The 17977-nt window shown below is 40.9% G+C and overlaps 1 protein-coding gene and 1 long non-coding RNA gene across 2 annotated transcripts in view; one reads left to right on the top strand and one right to left on the bottom strand.

Moving 5' to 3' along the window:
• Positions 1-16587: 16587 nt before the first annotated feature.
• On the bottom strand, positions 16588-17873 carry LOC131458518 (uncharacterized). Its single transcript, XR_009240106.1, has 2 exons — positions 17485-17873; positions 16588-17037 (listed from the first exon to the last, which is right to left on the bottom strand). It is a non-coding gene; the product is annotated as an uncharacterized LOC131458518 (long non-coding RNA).
• Positions 17031-17977, top strand: part of zbtb16a (zinc finger and BTB domain containing 16a) — a 133165-nt gene continuing 132218 nt past the window's right edge. Inside the window, exon 1 of the mRNA XM_058627673.1 lies at positions 17031-17194. The gene's annotated coding sequence lies outside the window, so the exon portion shown is untranslated. The remainder of the gene's footprint in view (positions 17195-17977) is intronic.

Below are 17977 nucleotides of genomic sequence, written 5' to 3'. Positions count from 1 at the left end.
ACGGACAATTCTTAAATAAATAGACCTCATTCGAGTCTTATCATACAAATATCTAGTCTAAAATAGGAAAACAACACACATTAACATTGTTCTGTGTATTTAAACGTTGTATTTAAACTTACCTCATACATTTTAGTATGTTTTGTGGAAGTTGTCAAATTTGCTTTAAAAAATGAGAATTCATACTCGGATTGCCAAGTCTGTTTTACATGTTTTTTAAAAAAAATAACAAATTGCTCATAGATTATAACCAGGTGTGTACATTATTTACATCGTTCAAGGTTTGTAACAATTCACTGTCAGTCGTGGGACCGAGGCACCGGGGGAACAGTGCAGCTGTGGATATTTCAATTTAGAAATATCCTGTGTCGACACACACTGACGCTTCACTCTCGGGGAACTGTTGTGACTGCCTAACAAGTCACGGTAAAGATTTTAATCACACTGTCGATACTTCACGATGAGCTCACGTGTGCGAAGTTGACGGAATAACAAATTCTCCTGCGCCTGTGAACATTGTTCCCTGACGCTGTCCAGTGTCAACACACACACACGCCGTTTGCCAGTCGTTTGCAACATGTTCTCATCACACGAGGAGAAAAACAAAGCTCTCTCCTCTCCCTGTCGCAGTTTAGTGTAATTTCCAGGAGATAGGACTGTCCTGCTTCGTGTCAAAACGAAATTGAACACAACAGCTGTGCGAGCATGTGCCCAAAGTTTTTTGGCTGCTCTCGTCTCCTCTGCGTGTCTTCATGATTACTCACAATCCAGTTAAATCGCAGCAGCACAGATGCACATGTTAAATTTAAACCAGGCTGTGGCTGCTTGTTGCTGCTAAAACACATCTGGATGGATGTTTAAATTTCGCTCAGTTACTTTTTCCGATTGGGTTTCACGTCGATTTGTTGCACGGCTCTGTCGCCGATCGGCGGCGCTGGTGTCGGTTCTCCCCAGATCAGCTGCGTTGATCATGAGCTGCACTGACAACAGGAGGGAGGATGATTACTGGAAACATAAGTTTACCGATATGTTTGTCATGAACTGGACATTTTTATCATCATCAATGGACCAGCAGACTCCCACATCACAGAGCATCACCAGTAGCCTTTGGCGAAAAGTCATATCATGCATCTCTGAGTTCACAGAGATCTGTTTTGGACCACATGCAGTCCCGCTGCTGATTACTTGTCATGTTTATTCCATATTCGCAACCTCGGATGGTTGTTGTCGTGAAGCGGTCAGTGTATGTTGACACACTTGTCCATATTATGTCATCGCTGTATAGGAAGCTCATGATCATCCAGGTGCTGGCTTTGGCACTTCCCCACCACACTGTAAAGCCTTGGGTTTGGTTGGTTTGCCATTACTGTAATACCTCCTCAACGTGGGCGGAGTCATCACTGCGCGGCTGCATGAAACTCCTCTGTTGAATGTTGAGATTTCAGACATTTCCTTGCTAAATGTTTGAGATCAACGCACACGTTTTGAGGATTTTTAAGTCGTTTTAACTGATCTACAGTTTGGCATCATTCCGAGTCGGACGTCCTGCTCGTCTCACTCCGACCAATCAGTGGCGGCGTCACACATAGTGTCGGCTCAGCTCACTTGAAACCTCACCAGAGCAGGTACTAAAAAAACATTACCAGGTACAACGCCGTGCCGTGCCGTGCCGTGCCGTGCAAGTTGTGCTGGGACCATATAGTGGACGAAACAGCACTTAAAATCAGCGACTGTGCCAAGATACATTGTAAGCACCAAGTTTGTGTAACGTGTTTGAACATTCTGGAACATGTTTGTATGTTTTTTGTGTATACGTGAAACCTAGGATGTGCTTAATTTTAACATGAGGGTTTATTAAACATTACATACATTAAAGACCTTACATCAGTTTGGACCACCTTTGTCGGTGTAGTAATACATAATAGTAGACGACGGAGATAATAACATCAGAAACCCCTGCAAAGCACAGCAGGCTATAGGATGAACCCTCAATTTACTGTGATAGGAATCGCTGCAGTGTACGCACGAGTTGAATGCACGCACAATTTCCACGTGTGTGTTAAAAGCCCGTTTGATAACTCCATGGCCTTTAACAACAACATGTAAAGCATTTCCAAAAGGCTGAGGAACATTAGAGTGGGTGGGTTAAGTTAATCTTCCATTCCTTGGGGGTTGTAGTAGAGAGACACTGCCTTACCCACACCGAAATCCTTTTCTTTCTTTCTTTTTTTACAAATCTGTCCGTAAAACACGGTATTCGTATAAACGCTGAGATGCGCGATCTCAACGTCCAAAAACAAGAAGGTGACGACAACCAGCCTGTCTCTAAACTGGAGTAACTGAGTAACCAGAGAGGACGCTCACAGACAAAACATGCAAACTCCACACACTGGGATTAAGCGCGGAATGTTCCCGCTGAAAAGGCACGAAAAAAAGTAACCGCCGTGCCTCCACCAACTCAGTTCTGAGCCTCTAAAACACTGGCAATCACGATAACAGAGTGATAAGGGTTTGATGGAGAGGCCTGACGGTAAACTGCATCGGAGGATAAACAAACCAAGGTTATCCCAACACTTAGGGCAATTCATGCAAAGATAGTAGAAACAAAAAAGGAGGAGGAAAGACGGCGAATGAAAGAGAGAGAGATGTGCTAAAGGATTAGCTGTGTGGAGCTCCCCCGCGGTGAGCAGGCCTTCTTTCTCCCAGGAACACCAGGAACACTGTAAGGTGATTACTGTTTCATTTGCCATCGCTCCAGTGGTTTAGCACTAAGGACACAGGAGCTTGACTGCCTGTGCTCAGCACAATGAGAAACAGAGCAGTTTTTTCTTCTTTTTTTTTTACATACCTTTCATTCATCAACTACTAAAAAAAACCCAAAAAACCTCAAAGGTAAAATATGATACATCAAGAACGTTACATGCAAATGACAATCAGCAGGAAACAGGAGGAAAAACAGAGTGAGAGGAACAGGAAGGATGTCAGGAGGAGGGTTTTGAAATTTGTCTCCCAGAACAGCTGGGTTCCTACGTGTGTGTGTGTAGGATGGGGCGAAGGTGAAGAAATGTGTGATGGAGGGAGGAGAGGTGGCTCCTCACTCTGAATGAAAGGCAGCTGTGGCCTCGTCGGGGGAGTGGACAAGAGGCGGTGCGGTCGGAGAGTCAGTGAGGACAGCACGCGCTCACACAGTACAGCTGTTCAGAGGATACGCTGATGTTTTGATGCTTCACTCATGAGATTTTGTCAGAACCACCGGCACATCTGGATGTCACCGTAACTCAACATTCAGTGACATTTATTCTGAGTAAAATAATGCATTTATAGGATTGGGCCCATGTCACTGACCCAGCAATGTAGATAGCAAATAGCAGATTTCATTTTTACCTAAATTGGATTCAAGTGCTTCGTTTTAGGCCTTGTTTGACGCTGCATATCCAGATTGTATCCAGCTTGACCAGCAGCCAGGTCGAATGTGCATGTCTGTGCACGTGAAGAGACAAACCTTCCTGAAGCTATAGGCTTCGTAACACCGTACACGAGTGACTTTTAACACCAGCTGAGCCATGTATTTGATTACCCGCTGGTTTGTTAACATGGCAGCGAGCACCGACGACTTCATTCATCTATATTAGGCACAGTAAGTGCCTATAATAACTGCTAATACTGTAGTGCGGCTGTTTCCGCTGCGGCTAAAAAACACTCACGTCTCCCCCTGCGACTGCTGCCATTGATCAAGCTGCGTCTGATTCCGCGACATTTCGGTTGATATATTATTTTTAACACTCATTTTTAAAAGAACTTGAGGGTGTATGTAATGATCAACGTTTACCTTTCCATCATTTCCATCCAGATTTGTCCCTTCACTGCTGTATCCTCTAATTGCGCCTGCTGGATGTGATTTATCCCGGAGTTTTTCTGTTCGAGGATTGGCACTTGTAACACAATATCATACATATTATGCACTTTCTTTCCCTCACTGTTCCTTTTTTCTTTCTCGCTGCCTGTTTTCCACACCAAGTCCCCCCCCCCCCCCCCTTACTCATCGCGGTGATGTGAGATTAATTTAAGTGCACGGACCTCACACTAAACTAGTCTATCTCTGGGCACTTTGGCCTTTCTAAGACGCCCATGCAATCTCCTCTCAAAGGAAAGAGGCTATTAAGCAGCCTTCAAGACCGGATGGAGGGAATCCAACCAAGGGCAATTGAGCACAGGTAGACAAACAAATTCACACAGTGACACTGGAGAGAGATTGAGTTTGTGCGCGTGTGTTAGTGCACGTGTGTGTGTAAAGGTATGTCTTTAAATTTGCCATTTGACTTCCCTCTTCAGGTATTTAACACACGTTGCCTGAAGATGTGTTTACTGTGGGGTTTCATTGTGAATTACTTTTCCTGAGTGACACACTGTTTTTCTTTTGCTTCATGAAAGAAACACACACACACACACACTGTCATAGGACTGCAGGGTGTCCGCTTATAATAATCCCCAAATATGATTATGGATTATATACTTGCTGCACAGGTTTGTCGGCCCCTAAAAGCGCATGCTAATCTTGAGGAAAGCCCACATTCAGATGTGTACAAGAATATTTTTGAGGAGATTACATTTAAATATCAAAATCAAATCAAATATTGTGTTACTTCTCTTGTGGAATGATCGTAAATATTCATAATCTCAGTGTTGATCAAAGTAATTAGGATTTTGTCCAGCCTCAAAATGTTTTTTTGTTTATTTTAACCATAAAAAGGGTCAGAAAATGTCTGACCCATATGTGTTTTTGCCCATTTTTCCAGAATAACTTTCAATATCTGGCAGTTATTTACAATTTACTACATGTTAAAAAAGTGTTTTAACAATTGTAGGTGTACATGCGCATCAGATCCTGTGTGTTAAATTTGAGATTTTGCTCAGTATACAACATTTTAAATAAAAACTTTTTTGAGTCTTTGTCTCAACGTCCAAAAAAATGGAAAATATTTACATAGTTAATATTTTTTCCCACTTTTTCCCCTTTCTGGCGACAAAGATGCTGATTCAACAGCACTCAGAAACATTACCGTAATGACCAGTCGCTGGCTTTGACGTGCAACTTCTCAGCTTTCAGAAACCATACCATGTACAGTATATCAATAAAGTTTGGATGGCAAAGTCAGACATATAATAACACTTTCTCATTTTGAATTGAGACCAAATATTAAATGCTTCAAATAATTTAGGAAAAAAAAAGAAGATTTTTAATATCTCTGTCTGAGGTCCAAATGCAGCAGCTCCATGACCCAGCAGTGGGCCATGAGCCACACTTTGAGTAGCACATGTCTCGATGCTTCCAAATATCTAAAATTAGCGAATGGACAGTGTTGGCTGTTTCCCAGCGTCATGTGACCACCTGTGTGTGTGTGTGTGTGCATGGTAGGAAAATATCCTCCTGTGAGAAAAAAACAAAGGGTTGATTGGCTGCACATCATCTTCCCAGAGCATTTGGAGGATATCAAGACACTTCAAGTCAAAATCCAAATGAAGTCTCGAGTTGTAAATGAATTTTTTATTCATCACTGGATTCTGACTCAATATCAAACCCGCGATGGCGGCGATGCGTACTGAATGTGAAACAGAAAAACAAAAAAGCAGACGCTTGTGCGCATTTCAAACAGACGAAATTCAATCCGGAGTTGAGTTTTACTATGTGAGGAGAGGAAAAAAAACAACAAAAAAAACCTTTAATCTTCTTTATTAAAATGACGCGATGTGATAGAAAATCCTCTTACCCTGTGATTTGTTTGGCTCGGCTGTAAACAGATACACGGCATTCAGCTCTTCTCCTGTTGCATTTCTGACGGAATATACGCTCAATATGCGCTTGTTGCCACTGGTAATTAATACACACGTCATTTGGAAGTGAACGCGAGGACTTGTTTTACCAGAACACACTAATTATGGGGCAGCTTCATGGCTGAGGGGTGGGGACATCGACCTGCGGTCGTTTAATCTCTCCCTTGTTTCTTGTCATTTCTCCACTATCATAATAACTATAATAATAATAATAATAATGATAATAATAATAATAATTCAATAAGAACACGCACTGTTATCCAGACCACAGGTGAATGAAGAGGACAGATGAATAATGATGAGGACAGGTAAATAATGATGGGGACAGGTGAGTGATGAGGACAGGTAAATAATGATGGGGACAGGTGAATGATGAGGACAGGTGAATAACGATGGGGACAGGTGAATGATGAGGACAGGTGAATAATGATGGGGACAGGTGAATGAATGAATGAAGAGGACAGGTGACTGATGGGGACAAGTGAACAACAAGGACAGGTGAATGAAGAGGGCAGGTGAATAATGATGAGGACAGGTGAATGATGTGGACAGGTGAACAATCAGAACAGGTGAATGATGAGGACAGGTGAATGAATGAATGAAGAGGACAGGTGACTGATGGGGACAAGTGAACAACAAGGACAGGTGAATGAAGAGGGCAGGTGAATAATGATGAGGACAGGTGAATGATGTGGACAGGTGAACAATCAGAACAGGTGAATGATGAGGACAGGTGAACGAATGAATGAAGAGGACAGGTGACTGATGGGGACAAGTGAACAACAAGGACAGGTGAATGAAGAGGGCAGCAGAATAATGATGAGGACAGGTGAATGATGTGGACAGGTGAACAATGAGAACAGGTGAATGATGAGGACAGGTGAATAATGACGAGAACAGGTGAATGATGAGGACAGGTGAATAATGATGAGGACAATGAGAACAGGTGAATGATGAGGACAGGTGAATTGGCGCTAATTAAGGAGAAAGTTAAAGCATTTGTGACCTTTGACCCATTTCGACTGACACACTATGTGTTTCCATATTTTATTTTGTCAGCACTTTAATTTGAAAGCTTTGCCTTTAATTTAACAATTCATGTAAGATTTGTGTCCCCTTGTAGTAACAAAGTAACTCTTTCTCTGAGTACATTTTAAACAAGCTACTTTTTTACTTTAACTTGAGTATATGTTTAGACCAGCACTTTTACTTGTACTTCAGTAAAATAAAAACATCCGCTGTTACCATAGTAAAAATGAGTTAAAACAAGTAGGATTAGAACTTTTGTTACAATAGGATAGGAAGAAAATGTCTGAAATATAGAGTTGAAAGAAACAAATACATAACAGATGATGTCAAAAGTCCAATTCACTTATTTGTCACGTACATCTACAACCCTGTACCCCGCGTATACTTCTCATAGGCCTCACAACAAATGTGAAGCAGGATTCCCCCGAGGACAGACTCTGTGCGATGTACAATGAAATCCCTCTGATTTATTTGGCCACTGTCTGCCTCATCCACTCCCACTGACTCCCACTGTACGATGCATAAGAACTAACCTGAGGCACCAGGGGAGAGAATTGATCTCCTGTCAGACCGTAACTGAGGCTCTGTGCTCGCACGTCAACGCTTTTTTCTATCGTGAGTTTCCTTCACGTGACATGACGTGAGATCAGCATAAATGCTATAAAAATATTAATTGTTAATGAGTAAATTACCGCCCACTAGAGTCCATGTGGAGGTTTGTGCCACACTGTCTAGACCAGAATAGATAGGGTTAAAACACATAAGGTATGGTATTAAAATGCCAACATATGGTGCGAGCTGTTAAAATTAGCTTTGTAAGTGCAAAAATAATAGCAGCAAATAAACCTGAGGCAGGAATGATCTCTTATTTAAAAGAAAAAGTTTTCTTTCCCGCTCTCTGCCGAACCAACTTCTTTATTTCTCGTTCTAAATGTGTTGTTTTCTTCTCAATAATCCCCATACATCTAATCAGAAACTTAACGAATTAAGTCTCCCTCTAAATTTGCCCACTTGTCATGCACATATAAACTCCAATCAGCCACAACCTTAAAAAGGATAACTGCTTTTGATGCGACGGCTGATCGGTGTATTTTTGACTTAATTAGGCTGCAAATAAGTTTTAAATTGCATTAGCGATGCTTCAGAGTCAACTCTTGCAAAATGCAGCCTTGGATCCTTGCAATCCTGCAGCAGAGGGGGAGACACATACTGATTTATTTTCCCATAAATTACATCTGGAAACTGAAAATATTGTATTTCAGCCACGCGGGTTATCACAATAGTGGCTGAATGTAAAGTGGAATATGTCGTCAGCCCGTGGATTTTCAGGCGATTGACAGCGTCAGTTGCAGGAGGTCAATTTACAGTAACACAAGACAGATTATGGCACGTTTAGTGACCTTTGGGATTATTGGGGTCCTGAGTTGTTGGCCTCGTCGTTTCAGGGGTCAGGGGCTGAGCATTAAGATCATATTCTCCTCTTTTTTTGAATACATTATTTCAGTAAAAACAAAACAAAAACCATCCAAAATCTTAAAGTTCACAAATCCACACGTGTTTTATTTTTGGGTCGTTCTTTTTTAAGCATCCATGCCAATTTCAGCACCGGCAATTAAAAAAAAAACACTGACACTGGACATAAATCATGCGCCGCTTCAGTGTCAAGCATGAGCTGAAGTTTAGTTCTAGCGCCTCCTCTGCTTCATACACGCGCGACTTCCTCGTCGTCAGGCAGAGAAAACTCTTTGTTAAAAAACACGCGATCCGTCAACATCCCGCACCCCGCTGGCGTGCACTTATAATGTTGAAAGTTTGCATCAATCAGTGTTTTTTTATTATTATTGTTATCAAAGGCAGACAAATGCAGCAACATTTTATTAATAAAGCTTATAATTGACATTTTGTTCAAGGGGGGGAACAAAAAAAAGTCTATTTATCCAATTTTTCTCCCTGAACTTTTATATTCTTTGGAAAACACTTCAATCTATTAGTGAGGAGACGCTAAAACTCCCTTAAGTGCTTCTTTAAGGCATCGTGACCCAGTCCTGCTATTATTCAATTGAAGGGAAACACATTAATCCGTGAGCGAGTGAGCGTGAGCAAAGATTCATGTGTAATATTTTTGTGTAATGAAAACTTGGATTCTTTTTTTTTTTCCAAGTATAAGATTTATCAACTTTATATCATCTTTGAGTCTTTTTCAGGTGAAAAATAAACTCTCTCTGCATTTCAATGAGGTGATCATTTCTTGTGCTGTTCACCAGGATTATAATTCCCTTTAGCAGTGGTCTTCAATCACTTTGACGCGGGGCTTAGGTCAAAGTACTCGTCACCTGAAACTGACCACGCTGACCCAGTTTGTCGGGGCTGCCATTCCTTCGGCAGGAGGAGTATTGATCCGGAGGATTCTCTTAAGCGCTGTAGTTTGTCCTCTGAGGGTGGAGCTGTAGGCTTGGAATGGAGAAGTAAACAGGCACTTGGTAAATAAAACACCTAGGTCAATATAGCCATTTTTACCCATTAACCTGGAGCAGGTTTGACCATTCTGCAAAGTTACACAGTGTGTGTGTGTGCGTGCGTGTGTGTGTAACTTGGCAAACAGGAGGAGCGATGGTCACTCAGGGGTCAGGGAGGTTTGAAAAAAGCCGGCTGTGGCTGGATGAAAGCGTGACGTGTGGAATTTGTTTGTGGTTTGGTATTTAAGTTGGACTCGGATTCTATTTGTCATCACGTTCTCTTCTTTCTAACTTGTTTTTTTTCCAGATTTTAAATTTTTTATTTAATTTTTAATATCCCTATCTGCACATGTATAGATTAAATCTGTATCATTTGATATACTTTATTTTATGTATTAACTGTAATGATGTGTTGTCATGTAAAAGTTAACCTAATCCTCTTTTTTTTAATTTGTTTACTTAAGTAAGTGACAGCTGGGATTTGTGTGTGTGTGTGTATCTTTACTATATTACTATATTTTTACTAGATTTTGCAAATGGAACTATTTTGTTGTAATGTGCTTAATTATCCCTCAAGTTATACCGTATTTTATTCACATGGGAAAATAAATGGAAGCAAATACTTGCCGAAGAAGCTGACAGTTGATTTAAACATGTTTTGGAGGAAGTAGGTTGGGTGAATTAGGTTTATCTATATCAAAATATCAATATTTGTACAACTTGTACAGCATGTGTATGTAATGCTGAAGCATGTGCAGCCTAAACATGGTGTAACAGACCAGCAGCAGTTTTCAACATAAAATAGTCCAATAGTAGACAAGCTCGTGTGTTACCAGGGACATTAATTAGTTTTCCACTCAGGGTCCTAATATTGTTGAAAACCTTCTGTTATTCAAATACTGTATATTTATACACATTACCTGTATTTTTAAGTGGCACCATTGTATTTGAGATGCTTTTGCATTAAACCAAGAAGCTGAACGTGTGAGTTTTGGTTTCACCCACGAGCACATGGCGAGCAAAAAAAAAAAGTACTTCCCGACCAAATCCAGCAAGGGTCAGAGGTGAGGGTCAGGGGTCAAAGAGGCGTGGCCTCAGCACCGGAGACGCCCCCAGGTTTACACAAGTGTAAAAAGAGTCCATTCAGTGTGGCTGCATGGGCAGAGTTTCACAAAGGTCCACTGTGTGGGGCCTGTGCTCCCCCAACACACACACACACACACACACGACGCACACACACACAGGACACAGACAATAGTGTGTGTCGGGGGGGGGGGGGTATCCTGGTTTGCCTGTTCAACTACTTTTTAAAAAAAATTGTTTTACTGGAATGGATCCACACATTCCTTTTTCATCCTTCAACCTCCATCTTTGTGTCACGGCCCAAAACTTTACATTGTGCAGATAAACGCAATAATAATAATAATAATAATAATAATAATGATAATAAAAAAATCCTCGCACTAACAATGATCCTTTATTGTCCACAGATGTGGGGATCTGTCTCTGGCTAATTCGAAAAACACATTGCGTTAATCCCAGAACATTAAATAGATCAAATGAAAAAGGCACACAGTACAGATAACGGGGGCCAGTTTCAGTGGGAGCGCTTTTGAGGAATTTGACACGGCCATTACATGAAAGACACAGTGGAAATAGTGTGGGTTAATTTGTCCGATATCTTTCTTTAAGTCAGCGAATCCTAAGAAAACATCAAAACTATGTTAGTCGATCACTGGAGCTTACAGATCTTTACACACGGGCCGTACGTGCGCTGTCATTTTTCTTTCTTTTATTTACACTTCAAACTGGTGTAAACAGTGCATTTGTGGGGGGACTATTTTCAGTGGTGGATGAATCGGGACAGCATGCAGGGAGAGAGACACACAGGCTCATCAGGAGAGTGAGATCACCTGAGGAAGCTTTGATTAGGAGGATCTCTGGGGCAGGTGAGATGTGTGTGTGTGTCAATGTTGGGTGGCAACTGAGATGCCACTGGTATGTATGTATTTATATATATATATATATATATATATATATACAGTATATATATATATATAAATACATACATACCAGTGGCATCTCAGTTGCCACGTGTCTGTCGAGTTTATTCTGGATATATATATATATATATATATATATATATATATATATATATATATATATATATATATATATATATATATATATATATATATATATATATATATATATATATATATATATATATATATATATATATATATGTGTGTGTGTGTATATGTATACGTACTGCATATAAATGAAATAACATTTGTGATATGCAGGTCTGTGCAGTTAAATGTGGTTGCATCTTGTCATTTAACTATTGAAATTATGGTTTAGATTGGATTAGCACTGTGATGAGATTGTGTAGAGTTGTCAATTTAAATTAATATTCTGGGATCATAATGTTTGCTTGAGTTGGAGTGGTTATTAATAATATAGATTTGATTTGTATCTGATTTAAATGTATTCTTGTGAATATGAACGATAAATAAATGGAGTGTTTAGATCCTTTTAATACATATATTGCTTATAATATTTGACATAACGTGACATTGATTGGTAAAATCACAGTGATTTAAAAAGTAACTTTATTTTCACTCTTTAGATTTATGACTAAACTTGAGTTTGGTGTGGTTATGCTGAATGCAGTCGTTTATTTGAGGAACTCACTTAATTTTGTTAATTTCCAGGTTATCGACCTGTACGCACTGTATCCAATGATGTCAATAAACGGATGAGATTGAACGGAGTTGGTCAGCGTCCTCTGTCGCCCTCTATGCCTGGTGGAGTTTAGGATTAGGCATGGATGTGAAGACCAGAATAAACTCGACAGACACGTCCACCGGTAAAATGTTGCAGCTTATTCATGACAATCTCTGATTCAAAGGAATAACATGTATCATCCATGTGATAATTCTGGTCTTACTGCAGCTAATTACTCTCAGTATTAAAGTGTAACTCCACCAATCATTCAGAAGTAAAGCTGCTACAATAGAAGCACATGCAGACGTTGGTGCAAAACCTCACACTGGAGCTCCTCGCTGACAGTTCATGACTTCATTTTTAACCTCATCCACAAACCAAAACTTCCAGACAGAGCGTTCCCCCCCCTCACTCTTGGTATTATTTTAAAGTGCAGCGATGATCTGGTTTTTATAATTTAGCCCTCATCTTCCCTTCCCTCAGTAAAACGGTGGATTATTGCCAGATTAAGGGAGTGCCTCTTTCTTTATCCCCGGGTAAGCCGGCGCAGCACGCAGCTCAAAGGTAATGAAGCACTCCGTGATCCGTGCCTGGATGAATCTAAAAATTCCCAGGGCACCACTGTATTTTATAGGAAATGAGATTTCCACAAAAAACCCCCTCAAAAGCCTATGCTTCTCATTTTGAAATAGTCTGAAACACCCCGGTTAGAAAACACATTTTTTTTTTATAAAATCAGAATAAACATACGGACGGAATTTTGAACGGAAACAAAATATTGTTGCATCATATTCTCAAGAATAAAACTGGAAAAAGTTATTTAAGGCAACAAAATCTAAATCTAAAGACTAATTTAACTTATTTAACACAGGAAGAGTCTAATAATTATCCATGATTGAATTAGATGAGAAGTAATTTTTAGCCATTTTAAGTAAATTAGTATCTTTTTGAATCAGTTTTGGGAGGTAACTTTAACTATCACTGTGTTAGCCACTCAATATAAAAAAACAATATTTCTGTTCCTTTTGGTCCAAGTTTTCATTTTCTTTAATCAGACTCTGTGGAAAATAATAATGCCATGAGCCGACTCATAATTACACTTTTCTTTAGGACCGTAAAGGTCACCAATAAACGGCGGGTCGAGTCAAGGATGACGAGAACCAACATAAACCTGTCCAATTTGATTTTATATTTGGAAAAAGATACAAACAACATGACTATGTCTAAAGGGAAAAAAGTGTTTGAAGAGTGACCCCCGCTCCGAGGTGCAGGTCAGAAAGCCTGCCATCGACTGCTTCCCCGATCGTTCCACTGGAATTCTTCTATCTGCGTCTTTGAAGTCTCAAATGCGGAAAAAAAAAATCAAACAGTATCTCCCCGGAGGCTGCCGTGGTGTTGTGAAAAGTGTCCAAACAGAGGCGGTTGTGGGAAATGTTAAAGAAAAAAGACAGAATGCCAGATTGAGAGCTCCTTTGACTCCTGTCTTTTTGACCATGTGGCCAAACACTGTGGAAGAAGTGTTTTAGATCATCGGACAACACCTGGACGCTGACCAACAGTATATAGATTTGTTGTTTTTATAATGTTATTTTCTTGGTCGCTTTTTGCAGAAAAGGTCCAACTTAATTTCTATTTGATGACTGATTTAAAGTGTGTAACATTTATTGGCATAAATTTGATATACAAAAAAATAAGGATGTTACTGTAGGTGAACACTCACTCGAAAAAAGCAGAGTGACTTCCTTTCTGGTACAGTAAGGCCACCGTAGATGCACTTCGGAAAGGGAGGAGTTAGAATCTCTTGATATCTAACATACTAGACCTGGAAGGAAAAATACCTCCACACAATTGGAACTGTATGAACGAAAGACTGATACCAAACGTCTTCACAAAATCCTTTGTCTGTCGTTTGATGTTTAGTTTGTCAATGGTCTGCTTCTCTCGAACAGTCGGCCTTTCCGCTACAAGGCGGTGTTAATATTTAAAATGTTCACCCAAGTGTGCCGTCCACCGCTGCTGATTGATTGAACGCGTCGAGTGATCTGTTGCAGACACTGAAACGACCCCCCTCCCCAGTCTGACCTGACACTGTCCGTGTCTTCCATTTTATCAGCACCAATCAGTGGAGTGTTGACGCGAGCCCGAGGCAAAAAAACAAAACAAAAAAAAAGGTAACTAGACTCATCATCCTTTTAAGTTGAGGCACTTCCAGCTTCTTTAGTTTTAGTGCTGTTGTTCTTTCAAATGATTCTTCTTGCACCAGAGGACGTAGCTCCTCATTTAAGGGATCCGACAATCCGCAGTTGGGTGTATTTGCAGAGAAATTCCCGTCTCTGCAAATGAAAAACTAATATATCAGTTGGCATTAACGTTGGGGAGTGTATTCTCCTCTTCCTTCTTAATCTCGGGGCAATTTGTACGCGCGGTTTTGGGAAAGTAAAACCTCCCAAAGAGCACTTAAAGGCAACATAACGCCGTAAAATACAGAGAAGTTAAGCCACTGGGCAGAAAATAATTACCTCGAGCCAGTGATCATCATTAAGGCAAAACATTTATCAAGTTCTAAAGTATGCTTTTACAATGAAAGACTCCAGAGTTATATCAGGCCACGTAATTATGAGGAGTACGATCCACTACATCCCTGGTTATTAGTCAACAGAAAAGAGGAGAGAGAATCTAAAGCAGAGCTGACAATCACGGGGGCTGTTAATGCACTGCAAAACAATCTTATTCACTACACTGATCACGGAGGATGTACATTTTCTTATAAGACAGTAAAAATGGGTTAAATATGTGCCACGGCCGCGTGTTATTGCGTCTTAAAGTTAAAGTTTTACATCATGCACTTAACGTGAAGAACATAATTGTCTGCTTAGGGTCAAAAAACCTGCAGCTTAGTTTAATCTGCGCTCCTCGCTGTCATTTATCATTTTCTTTAAAAGCCCGCGTTCAAAACGAGGCATAGTTTATTGAAAGATTACAAAGAAAAGCAAACGTAACAACAGGGTGCTGCCACAACAGCTAATAAAGTGCCTTTTGCACCCACTTTGTAATAAACTAAAGTCCTTAACTTCCCTGAAGTTGTCCTGAGGAGACACGGATATCTGCAAAAGTTGTTGCAGAACTTCTCCTGCCAAATCCCAAATGCATCTGACCCAGATAAGTTCCTGCTGCGTTTGTCTTATGTGAGTGGCAAACTTGGTAAGATGTCAGAACGCAGTGCCGTGGATATTTTCCAATGTTCACGTCGGAAAACTTGTTATATTTTTAAAATCCTCCTCTCGTCTAGATAGCAATCAATCAATAAAGTTGTCAGGGGGGGAAAAAAACAACTAAAAACAATCCAGTATCTGAAGCATTTACAATACTGCAATAATATGACCGTTGATTGAGTTTGCTGGTGGAGCTGCATGACGCTCACTGACCAGTCCATCATGCTGATGTTTGGCGTTGATTCGGATCTGACGTGGTCTGACTGCTATCACTCAGGTCCTGGCGTTTGCCCGACAGTGTGTGTGTGTGTGTGTGGTCAGTGTATTTTTGAGGGTAGAGCTTTGACAGGAGATCAGACAAGAAGTGGAGCGATGTGGATGTTATACTGATCGCAGTGTTTGTATTACTGCAACCCTTTCCCAAGGTTTTCCAGGGAATTCCAACAACTAAGTTTTTCAGAAAAACAAACGAGGGACCAAGACGTTTAGAAAATGTATCGTTGTAACCTGGTCGATGAATAATTCATGATCTTATCAGTATATTTTTGTGATTTGTCACTAAAGGGGCCCAAGGATTTTCTTGTACGTGCTTCGTGATTTGTTCAAATAGTTGGAAGTGGAAAGCTGCAAAATGATTGAATGGTTTAAAATTGAATATATAGTGACACTTCTGTCCCACTCACGTTTGATTATTTTGTTAATTCATTTATTCATTTATTGTCAAAAACATGCATGCATAATTGTCTTCTGTTTTTTTTACATTAACAAAAATACCTTAACCTGCACAACCGAAACCCTAACCATTATCTATTTATTTATTTATTCAGGTTCACCTTAATACGTTTGCTGAACAATGTCAGTTATTTATCTCCAGCTATTATATATTAAAGAGGCATGTGGAAATATGAATTACGTGCAAAGGGCTGAGCAATGAGTTGCTTTTCAAATTGGAATCACAGTTTGAAACAATGCAAATTAGCAAATTATAAAGAGTGCAATTGAATCATTATATTTATAATTGCTCTAAATTATACGCCAGTATTAAGGAAAACATTTAATATGTAACCGCTAGAATGAATTAATGTGTCATTTTGAACCTAAGATTTACTTAAAGGCCAAGTAAGTAAAACTTAAGTAAACTTGTAAGTGATAATTATCCTGATTATATAATTTATTGATTTCATCACCCTGGAATGAGTGTTTTATATTTATATCATATGCAGCTCTATTGAGGCCACCATTTTGGACCACCCTGTTTTTACAAGAGGTCAATTTATCATAATGATTTGTTTACTTTTGATGCTAAAAGAAGGTTCAACGCAGGGATATTCACATTCAACCTTTAATGATGATATTGCAAAATCAGAGAAAAAAAATGACAAATGCACAGTTCACTCAAAAATAGTTCAGGTTTGCTGATAAATTGAGAACGATTGCGGTCAGTGGGGTGGATGTGAAGGGGAACCCCCCCTCTTCCTACACGGCCGCCGAACTCTTGAGCGCACCCCTGGCTCGGGGCTGGAGTTTGGGGAGGAATCGCCGGTCGTGTTGAGTCCAAACAGCAACAGCTGGAGGAGAGGAGGGCAGTGTCGCTCACCTTCCACCGCCTCAGTCTCTCCACTACTGTAACACAGCCGTTTGACACGAGACAGCCCCCTAGGTGTCTCACTTTCTCAGTGTTTGTGTGAAGCTGGAGCGCAGCACCCGGCTGCCCGTCTGCCTGCTGCTCGTCTGGCTGACTGACTGGCTGCGTTGACGTCAGCGCCCGTGATGATTTGCTAAGGCGAGAGAAGAAAGGAGTTAGTGCGTGTTGAGAGAGCGGGGTACTGCGAACTGCCTTACTATGCTGTAGCCCCAGACCTTCCCCTCTGCACTAGACGGAATCCGGAAAAAAAACACACACACACACACACACAACCACGGCGTGCAACTTAGGTGAGTACCAAAGCGGAGGAGAAACGCAGTTTCCCCGCGACAAGTGCCAAACCCGCTGCTGTGCATGCGTGTGCCACTGTTTTCTCTCTGTACTTTCATTCACCATGTGGATGATTCCGTGCATCTGTTTGCTGTATGTGTCCGTGTATGTATGTATGTGTGTGTGTGTGGGGTATGTCTCGCGCTTGTCCCCGTTCAACCTCGCGCTGAAGTTAAACAGTAAACGCGACTTTGGCACGCAACTTGGGGATCTGCGCACCGGAGCGCGATGCGTGGAAACAAGTGTTTACCTGATTTCGCTGCAAGGTGTTGAAGTTTGCTTTTTAACACGCGGCGGTGGTCGCCGCCTGTTGTGGAGATGTTAAGGTTGGCGCAACCCCCCCATCTCCGCCTCTGTTTCTCCCTCTCTCCCCGTTTGGTTGTTAGTATTCTGGAGATCGCAGCCAGAGGACGTGAGGTCTGGCTGCTTCACCGGGAGCCAGACGGCACATTACGCCTCGCTCCATGTGACTTTCCCCCGGGAGAAATCGCGCTTGTTTTAGGTGTTTTTAAGATTGAAATTACGCAATTTTATGACATCGGGCGCAGTTGCTCCTCTAACCCCGTCCTTGTGTCTCCAGACACACACACACCAGTGTGGCTCATTTAGCCGTGATGACATCATGATGAGGACAGGAGACATTGGTCTCTCCACATACACACTCGCGACAGAACACGACGCACGCACGCACGCACGGCCAGTGTAGTGTATACAGTGAGCCGCACGGCAAAATTGAGTGACAG

The sequence above is a fragment of the Solea solea genome, chromosome 4, assembly GCF_958295425.1.
Source record: "Solea solea chromosome 4, fSolSol10.1, whole genome shotgun sequence".
Taxonomy (NCBI): domain Eukaryota; kingdom Metazoa; phylum Chordata; class Actinopteri; order Pleuronectiformes; family Soleidae; genus Solea; species Solea solea.
This window is presented reverse-complemented; position numbering and strand designations above follow the sequence as displayed.